The 8,148-nt window shown below is 51.9% G+C and overlaps 1 long non-coding RNA gene across 1 annotated transcript in view; it reads right to left on the bottom strand.

Moving 5' to 3' along the window:
• Positions 1-252: 252 nt before the first annotated feature.
• LOC137659503 (uncharacterized) overlaps positions 253-8,148 on the bottom strand; it is a 30,990-nt gene continuing 23,094 nt past the window's right edge. The window contains exon 5 of the long non-coding RNA XR_011047558.1: positions 253-574. This is a non-coding gene — a long non-coding RNA (uncharacterized lncRNA). The remainder of the gene's footprint in view (positions 575-8,148) is intronic.

The following is an 8,148-nucleotide window of genomic DNA, read 5'->3' as shown; positions in this document are numbered from 1 at the left end:
ATATATATATATATATATATATATATATATATATATATATATATATATATGATAGGAAAAAGTAAGTCAAAAGACAAAAGTTAATGGCAGTCCAAAATAGGCTAGGAGGAAGAGCAGATACAACCGGTCTCCATCCGAGCTAAAAGTGAGCTAAATCACCAGTGTGTGAATGGGAGCGCTAACAAGCTAACCCCGCTAACTACCGGTGTGGGTAGTTAACCCTCGCTAAATTTTAATGGGTCGTCATTTCAGCTTCGCAAAAAGTAATACCCCTAAATAGATAGCGTAGGTTTGTATTCCAATACGGAAAAACTTTGTAATACACAACAAAAAATGCAGCTGTTTCTGATCCACTGCAGGACAAAGGCCTCAGGTTTGGCGTTATCATGACACTGGCCACTGCAGACAGGTATTGGTGGCAGACTTTATCTTGCAAGACGTATCTTTAGTATCCATCAATATGATCTTGGTAGTTGCTGGGCCTGGCCTACCCGAAAAAAAAAAAAACATCACCGTCGTCCAGTAGGCACAGACTTATCATCATCGTCCTCCTCCATGTTCTGCAGGCATCCATCTGAAAGATTTAAATTATTTTAGTTTTAAATTGTACAGTATTAGTAATACAGATAAATACATTCTTATAAATAAATATCACTCGCCTATACTTCCTATCTTGGCCTTTTAAATAGTATACAATATTAAGAATATAATGTACAAGGAAGTCCCATCTTATGATAAGGGGCCACAAAATCAGGCATTGTATGTATACTTTATAACACACACACTATACAATAATGACATTTCTGTTAACCCTTCATTGATGTTGTAGCCGACACTTCCACTGGCCAGTTACTGACTTAGACCTCGATATTCTTTGGGATAATTCTTAACATGTTAAACTACAATATTACATGTCCGGGAGTGCTGCCAACGTCCTGTGGTACGGCAGGAGCAAATTAAAATGACAAATTTGTATTTTTCCTAACTATACAAACCTTGGCTATTCAATAGGGGTATTACTTTCAGCGTAGCTAAAATGACGAGCCATTAATTTTTAACGAGGGTTAACTACCCACACCGCTAGTTAGCGGGGGTAGAGAGGGTAGCTTGCTACCACTCCCCCCTCACACATCTGTGATTGAGCTCACTTTGCTTGCAGGTAGGACTTCAATAAGGATAGGGCTGGCGGGTAAGTTTGGTTAAATAGCTAAGGTTTGTATAGTTAGGAAAAATACAAATACTGTAATCTACGAATGTCATTTGTTCCGTAACTGGAATACAAACCACGCTATTTAATAGGGATGACTCACCCATTAGGAAGGGTGGACGTCCGTGCCAGTCTGGCTTTTTGGCTTTGCCCGGGGGCTCCTTATCTGTGTGTGTTAGCACTCAAGAAATAAGGAGCCCCTGCACCTCGCTAAAACCTTGCTACGCAAGATCTGCGGCCTAAGCAAGCTGTGTGTGAAGGTATGAAGAAGTGTGACTTGTCCTAGAAAGTTGTACCGAAGTTCTTAAATGGATAACTGTGCATTAGGACTTTCCCAATACCGCCTCGTCAGGGTACATTGGTATTAATCTTAATATTAGGTACACAAGGGAGCATGGTTTACCTGCAGTGGTTTGAGGTCAGCTATGCAGAGAACCCAGGATGCTGCTTTCACCAAGAGAGGATGTTGAAAAAAAGAATAAGGGCCAGTCAAACCATTTTATTCATGCAGACTAAAACTTGGTAACAATACCCTCAACCCTCTGCTACTTGTCCAATAAGGAGCTTGAGGTTTTAAACCAACTCTTGTGCAGCCACCATAAGACCGATAGAAAACATATAGTCTCTCCTGTGGGTCACGTCTTGCATGTAGTGGGATGTGAACGTGTTTTGACGTTTCCACACCCCAGCTTGAAGAACCTGCGTCACTGAATAATTTCTTATGAAGGCCAGGGACGTAGCAATGCCGCTGACATCATATGCTCTGGGGGGATGTGACAGAGGAGGGTCTGGATTCAGTGCAAGGTCAATGACCCTGCAAATCCATGCTGAGATGGTCTTCTTGGTGACCCTCCTCTTAGTCCTTCCTGTGCCGACGAGTAGTGCTGGCACACGAGGACGGGCTGCGGCATTTCTCTTGAGGTACAGCCTCAAGCTCTTTACGGGACATAGTAAGAGATGGTCTGGGTCATCTGTTACGGTATGGGGACTAGAAATCCGGAGGGAGTCGAATCGAGGATCCGCTACTCCCAGGTTCCGAGTCTTAGCAATAAACTCAGGGACGAAACTGGACATTACCTCTCCCAATCCCCTTGAATGGGCGATGTCGTATGAGAGACTGTGAAGTTCACCGACTCGCTTGGCCGAGGCCAAAGCTAGCAGGAACACCGTCTTTCAAGTCAGGTGGCGATCTGTTGCCTGGCGTAATGGTTCATAAGGAGGTCTCTTAAGAGACCCGAGAACTCGAACCACGTTCCATGGGGGAGGTCTCACTTCTGACTGAGGGCAGGTAAGTTCTTAACTCCGTATGAGTAGAGAAAGCTTTAGCGATAAAGAAATGTCAATTCCCTTCAGTCTGAAGGCGAGGCTTACGGCTGAGCGATAGCCTTTCACTGCCGAGACTAATAGGCGCATTTCTTCACGCAAATACACGAGGAACTTCCCTATTGCTGGAATAGTGGCATCGAGTGGAGAGATACCCGTTCCACACCCACAGAAGACTTTCCACTTTGCCTGGAAGACTGCTGCTGATGATTTCCGCAGATGGCCAGACATCCAAATCGCAACTTGTTGCGAAAATCCTCTCTCAGAGAGATGATGCTGGATAGTCTCCAGGCATGAAGTCGCGCTACGGATTTGTGGAAGATGTTGGTGTGTGGTTGTTTGAGTAGATTGTGTCATGGAGGGATTTCTCTTGGTGGCTCCATTAGGAGTTGCAGAAGGTCCGGGAACCATTCTGCGTGATGCCATAGCTGAGCTATGAGTCATTGAAAGATTGACTAATGTTCTGCTCTTGTTGAGTACCCTCCTCTTCAGACAGAACGGGGAAAAAGGCGTAAACGTCGATGTTGTCCGACCGTTGCTGGTAAGCATCTTGCCAAAGATGCCTGGGGCCTGGGACTGGGGAACAGTACAGCGGGAGCCTGAAGTTCAGGGCCGTTGCGAAAAGATCCAGAGTCGGAGAAAAAGTCAGGACTTTGTTGGCTACTATATGATCCAAAGACCACTCGGTACTCACTACACGAGATGCTCAGCTCAGGTTGTCGGCGAGCACATTCCTTTTGCCTGGAATGAAGCGTGCCGATAGTGGTATCGAGTGGATTTTGGCCCATCTCAGTATGTCTACTGCTAGATGGGAGAGTTGCTGCGAAAAAGTACCTCCTTACTTGTTGATGTAAGCCACTACTGTGGTGTTGTCGCTCATCACCACCAATGAGTGGCTTGCCAGAAACTGTTGGAACTGTTGAAGGGCCAAAAAAGATGGCCTTCGTCTCTAGGACATTTATGTGGAGGTACTTTTCTGACTCTGACCAGAGGCCTGAGGTCGTGTGGTGCAGCACGTGGGGCCCCTACCCCCTTTTTTAGAAGCGTCCCAGAACAGCATCAAATCCGTGGGGGGGGGGGACAGGAAGGTCCACCCCTTTTCGTAGATTCTCGTCTGTCACTAGAGGTCTGTCAGTTCCGCAGGTCCCATGGGGATCTGGATGTCCGAGGAGTCGTGGGATTGATTCCACCGGGACTTGAGTCGCCACTGGAGGGATCTCATCCTGAGGCGACCATTGGGAACTAGACGGGCCAACGATAAAATGTGACCAAGAAGACGTAACCACGAATGGGCCGGAAGTTCTTCTCGTCTGAGAAAAGGTCTTGTGACCTTTCTAAGCCTTGTCATCCTGTCGCCTGATGGAAAGGCTTTGTTGAGATTGGTGTCTATGATCATGCCTAAGTATACCAGTCTCTGAGTAGAGAACACTTTTCGAGATTTACCATGATCCCCAGATACTGGCAAAGTCTCAGAAGTTTGTCTCGGTGTTGAAGAAGGGTCGACACCGAGTCTGCTAGGATCAGCCAGTCGTCCAGATAACGGAGGAGACGGATGTCAATTCTGTGTGCCCAAGATGATACTAGGGTAAACACACTGGTGAAAACTTGTGGTGCTTTGGAAAGACCAAAGCACAGCACCTTGAACTGGTACTTTCTGTTGTCTAGGCTGAATCTTAAGTCCAGCGTACACATCAAGTCTTGCGGTCTTACTCCTAGTCTGACCGTGTCTGCCGTCTCCATGCTGAACGGAGTTTGTTTGACAAACTTGTTCAGGGCTGACAGGTCGATGACTGGTCTCCAGGTTCCAGCGGCCTTTCTTACAAGAAAGAGTCGACTGAAGAAGCCTGGGGATCCATCGAGGACCTCTTGGAGAGCGCCCTTCTTCAACAGAGTCTGGACTTCTGCTCGAAGGGCTTGCCCCCTTGGCGATCCCATGGCCCTGGAATCCTGGTCAGGGGAGGTAGAGATGTTATGAACAGGACGCAGACCTAGACGGATCAAGGAGATTGTCCAGGAATCGCCCCCGAGTTGCTTCCACCTGTCTGAGCAACTTTGTAAGCATCACCCTCCGTGGTGAAAATGCAGGGGGAATGCCTATCCTAGCATATGCGACCTCGGCTGCTCCCTCTAGGATTCTTTCTTCCCCTGGAGGACTTTTTGCCTTTCCTGTCCTTGACAAGAAAAGGCTTAGACGTCACAGTCTTCGCTGCTGTTTTCGTCGTCGTTACGGTCTTGGGTGGACGGGACTGTTGGGGTGTTAAAGCCTTATGGAGGAGGGAGTCTTGATGAGACTTCCTCCACCTCTCAGCAAGAAGTTCCACATCCTCAAGCTCAAACAGATGGGACCCCTCTAGGGAGGAATGTCTGAGCCTGTTTATCTCGACGATAGGGACATTCTGGTGGAACCTCTCAGACACTGTATCTCGACGTTTCAAGAGGGCGTTTGCCCACAAGTTCAAGACTTGGTGGGCAAGAAACTCAATCGTGCAAGTGCCTGAGAGAAGGAAGGTTTCCATAGTTTTTCTAGTATGTTCCTTGGAAAAATCCTTGGACCGTATCAGGATACCTAAGGTCCCTAACCAGATGTCCAGCCACGAAGTAGCTTGCATAGCATACTTTGTGACCACCTGATTAAGGATCTAGGTTGTCGAGAACGAGACCTCCGGGTTGGAGCCTCTCAAGAGGGATTCCCCTGGTTCGCTCTTCCAGAGTGTAGTGAAGAGGAAGAGCTGAACTGGGTTCCTCCAGGATCTCGAAGTACCTCCTCTGCTGTACGCAAGGAGGTGGGAGGAGCTTGTTCGTGGTACCGGCACGGTTGGAGGAGGAAAACTCAGAGAGCTGTAGGGAGATCTTATCCCTGGTACTCTTCACTCCTTGAGACCAGGGCAGGGCTGCACTGGTCTTTGAGGGTTTCTGAGTACTAAAGATGCAGTCTCAGACCGTGTCTTTGCCCTGTCGAGGGAGTATCTCTAGGTCGGAAAACCCATTGAGAACCCTCATTAGAGTCAGAACCTGACAGAATGCATGCTCTGACTCTTGCTGGTCTCCTGCTGTAGAACTTGCAGCAAAGTCTTCTATCCCCAAAGGCTCTTCTTGGGGTGAATAGTGGACATTCCCTGAGTGGCTGGCTGTCTCCATCCTAGCCCTAGTGGAGGACTTTGGCAGTGTTTTGAAGTCTTTGGATTCCTTCCGAGGAAGGAGGCAAGACTCCAACATCAATGATCTGTGTAGCATGTCCCTCCTGATCTTAGATTGCAGGGAACTCTTGGCGTGGAGAGGTTTCCTCCATTGGTGCAATGGAGGAGTCTCTCTCCACGCGCGGTTCCCTTGGTGACGGGAGGTCTTCGTCCGACAGGAGAAACAGGAAAACTTGTCTCAATGGTCTGCATGGAGTCAGCTTCGCCCTCGGGGAAGTGACCGCGTCAGAAACTCCGCTTTTCCTCTTCAAAGGGGTAGAGGAAGCCATGGTTCCGTGCCTTAGGTCTAGAGCTATAGGTCGCTCTGATGAGCAATCAGACAGGACAAGCTTGAAAGCCTGTGTTACGGCTCTGACTAAGACACTGAACCAGGGCTGCTGGCTGACGGATGCACTGTCAGACTCATCCCCTGAAGGGAAAGGGACCGAAGGTTCCCTACGAGGAATCACTGTAATAGGTGGGTCTGCTTTAGACAGCAGTTTAGAAATCCTGAACCCCCCTGCTTGAAAGTGTTTCCCTTCTCCCGCAGTGCGCGTTGGAATGCGTTTGCGGGGAGGGGAATGAGGTGATGGCGACCTTGCCGGATGACGTATCTGTGCTCGTGCCTGTTGGTGCGCGTGTTCGCGCGCAGGAGAAAGTTGGGGCGAGCGTGGGAGAATCTTGGAGCATGCGTGGGTGCGCAGGAGTGTGTTGGCGCACGTCCGTAGGAGAGCGTTGGCGCGCGGGCACATGGTGGGGCGCAGAGTTGGCGTGTGGGCACATGGTGGCGCGCTGATGAAAGTTGGCGCGTAGGTGAGGGCGGCAATGTGGTTGTCGTCTTACCTACAGACTTATGCACTGGAGAGTGATGGGGCGCAGGTATTTGCCGCGCTGGTTGGCGAGCGAGCGATGAAGGGCGCACATGTTGGCGCGGGGGAGGGCGCTGGCGCGGGGGAGGGCGCTGGCGCGTAGGAGAGCGCTGGCGCGGGGGAGGGCGCTGGCGCGTAGGAGAGCGATGGCGCAGGGGAGGGCGCTGGCGCGTAGGAGAGCGATGGCGCGTGGGAGGGCGTTGGCGCGGGTAGGAGAGCGCTGGCGCGGGGGAGGGCGCTGGCGCGTAGGAGCGCGCTGGCGCGGGGGAGGGCGCTGGGCGTAGGAGAGCGCTGGCGCGGGGGAGGGCGCTGGCGCGTAGGAGAGCGCTGGCGCGGGGGAGGGCGCTGGCGCGTAGGAGAGCGATGGCGCGGGGGAGGGCGCTGGCGCGTAGGAGAGCGATGGCGCGGGGGAGGGCGCTGGCGCGTAGGAGAGCGCTGGCGCGTAGGAGAGCGCTGGCGCGGGGGAGGGCGTTGGCGCGTAGGAGAGCGCTGGCCCGGGGGAGGGCGCTGGCGCGTAGGAGAGCGATGGCGCGGGGGAGGGCGCTGGCGCGTAGGAGAGCGCTGGCGCGGGGGAGGGCGCTGGCGTGTAGGAGAGCGCTGACGCGGGGGAGGGCGTTGGCACGCAGGAGTGTGCTGGCGCGTGGGCGAGCGTTGGCGCGCAGGAGATTGTAGGCGTGTTTGCGCAGGAGAGCGCAAGTGGGCTGTGGTGTGCTGGTGCGTGGGTGACCCTGGGCGTGTGCGCGAAGGTGATCGTGGGCGCGTGAGCATGTAGCGTGCAAGAGAGCGCCGACGTGTCAGTGAATGTTAGCCTGTAAGCGTGTGAGGCTGCTGCCGTCTGTGAAGGCGAGCAGGTTGATGGGCACGCCAAAGCACTGTAGAGTGATGATCTGCTGGTGGGCGCTGAAGGTCTGGGCGTGTGGTGCGCAGGGCGAGTGTGATGGCGCACAGCTGCGCACTTAGGTGGAACTACAGTGGGCTCTACAGGCGACAGGAATGGTGATGGAAGGTCGGCAGGTCTGGAGGATGGATGGTCGAAGTGTCCTTTGTAAGGACGACCATCCACAGAAGGAGATCACAAACTATCTGCAGAGAGGTCCAGGACCGAAGTCAAAAGACTGGTTGCAGGTGCAGTGATGGATGATGTATGCAGGTCTGGCCGGGGCTCCTCTTCGGGGGACTGCAATGCTGACGTTGAACCAAATAGGCGCCTCGAGGGGAGACTTCTAAGGCGAAGAGGAAGGCGAGCATTTCGACGGATACACCCTCCGGGGGCTGTTGGATCAGCAAGCTGACCATCAGCAGTACTCCGAAGGGAAGTCTCTATAAGTGAACTCCCCCGAGGGGAAGAAACACTTGCAGGAGAGACCAACGTTGAACTTAGTTTCCCCCTCGTAGGATGGTCAGGAATGAGGGAAACCAAGTCGGCAGCTACAGCTGTGGAGTTTGGAGTGGCAGAGGAGATGCATGACGCCACACGAGACCCCTTCAACACAACAACGTAGACTAAAGTCGGGGATCTACCTCTGACGGCGACGATAATTGCTTAACAGAAGCACCTATGCGGATGAACTGC

Source organism: Palaemon carinicauda, chromosome 20 (genome assembly GCF_036898095.1).
Source record: "Palaemon carinicauda isolate YSFRI2023 chromosome 20, ASM3689809v2, whole genome shotgun sequence".
Taxonomy (NCBI): Eukaryota; Metazoa; Arthropoda; class Malacostraca; order Decapoda; family Palaemonidae; genus Palaemon; species Palaemon carinicauda.
This window is presented reverse-complemented; position numbering and strand designations above follow the sequence as displayed.